Genomic DNA, 2018 nt, shown 5'->3' with positions numbered 1-2018 from the left:
ACATATTTAGATAATATGTTACCTTAGTTGAACTATTGCAGTTATCCATGTGAATGTATGACGATTGTTAAATTACACTATATATATTCTGAAATAATGTTGAGTACATGTATGCTTAGTACTATGTGTACATGCTCTATTAGTGTGTTTCCTACTTAGACTCATTGAAGTCTGACCCTTATCTTTTATACACATATAGGTAATCACTGTATCGAGTTGGAGTGATTGCGGGATGTTGTGGTGGTGCCAGGTGAACCAACTATTTGAATCTTAGAAACTTTGTTTTGAATAATTGATTATTAATCTTAAGGCTGATTGTATGAACAATTCATTTATTTAATAAATGATTTAAATTGATTTATGGATGAATGATGATGTGTTTGAATACTTGTAATCCGCTCAAAGTTTTAACTGAGTTAAGATAAATGATTTTCATTGTGTTTTCAATATATAAAAAAAATTACTTATTTTTGGGTGAAAATTTTGGGGCATTAAGTTACATGGGTGAAAGATAAGGATATACAATTAGTTACAATCAATATGAGCAACACACATGAATAGCTCACATGGATACATATGTTAGCTGGATACGTTATTGCCATGATTGTAGTTTAGCATTGATCATGTCAATTACCGGTTGCCATAATGGGGCTCGAATGAGTCGAGTGTCAATAAGAAGGACAAGCTACATTTTAGGCAGAGATCCAACTTTGTAGCCAAAGATGGAGGTGCCCTTGGACAATGTGAGACGGTCCAAGTTAAAAAGAAACACCTCACATTTGTTTTCATTGATGGTGAGACTGGAGACAAGTGCAAAGGATTTGAGGATGTTGATTTTGATTGTTTGCTATAATGAAGCTTCTCCAAAGACAATGCAATCATCGGTGAATTGTAGTAGCATAATGTCCCTTTCATGAAAGTGGAGGGGGTTTATTCGTCTTGCAGCAGAAGCTCTACGAAACAAAGTTGCTAACCCACAACTGCCAAATCGAAAAGGAGAGGAGATAAAGAACAACCCTGTTGAAGCAACCTATGTTGTTGGAAAGTGTCTTCCATCGATCTGTTGACATTTAGAACAATGGGGGCAGATTTGAGCAGGGTTTCCATACATTGACACCATTTAGACCAGAATCCCATATGCTTTAATGTTTGAATTAGGTATGGCCACAAGATGGGGTCAAAAACCTTTGATAAATTCAGCTTTAGCATAAAAATCTTCTTCTTAGATCGTGAAATATCATGCAACACCTCATTAACAAGAACCATGCAATCTTGAACCCTCCTTTATGAGATGAACACCCTTTGTGAGCCATCAACCAGTTTGGCAGCAACCTTGCGAGCCTATTTGCCAAAGTTTTGTCTAGAATCCGGTAGATCACACTAAGAATAGAGATAATCTCAGATCATAAACACATTCCACCATCAGTTTTGGGATGAGAACAATTTTTGCCTGCCAAAAATCTTCAAAAGAGAATAATTCATATGGAATTCAGTACAAAATAATTGAAGATTGATTTTGGTGTTGTCTCAAAACCATTTAAAAAAATCAGGTGAGAAACCATCGAGCCTGGGGGCCTTGAGATTGGAGATGGCTCAAGTTGCTTGGTGAATCTCTGATTCTGTAAAAGGAACTTCAAGCTGGCCGGCCTCCTCAGTCAAGAGCCTCCTAAAGATTAGAGGGCAGAGAGGCCCTCCTACAGCTACCAGTGTAGAGAAGAAGTTCTTGAAATGGTTCATGAGAGTCCAAATGACTTCATTATTGGATACTAAGTAATCACTCACATGAATTTGATTGATGTGATTAATCATTTTCCTTTTGGAAGCAAAATTATGGAAAAAGTATTATGGTCTCCAAATTTTAGCCATGAGACCCTTGTATGTTGCTTCCATTTTAGCTCGTCTATAATCATCCAATCTTTTTTAATGAGGGAAACGAGTTAAAAAATGTGCATGTCATGGTCGGGGTCATGTTGGCCGTCCTAAAGATTACTGAGACTTTGTAGCTCAGTCTCCCATTT

Source organism: Nuphar pumila, chromosome 3 (genome assembly GCF_984573655.1).
Source record: "Nuphar pumila chromosome 3, dmNupPumi1.hap1.1, whole genome shotgun sequence".
NCBI lineage: Eukaryota > Viridiplantae > Streptophyta > Magnoliopsida > Nymphaeales > Nymphaeaceae > Nuphar > Nuphar pumila.
The sequence above is the reverse complement of the archived record's forward strand: the minus strand, read 5'-3'. Positions refer to the sequence as shown.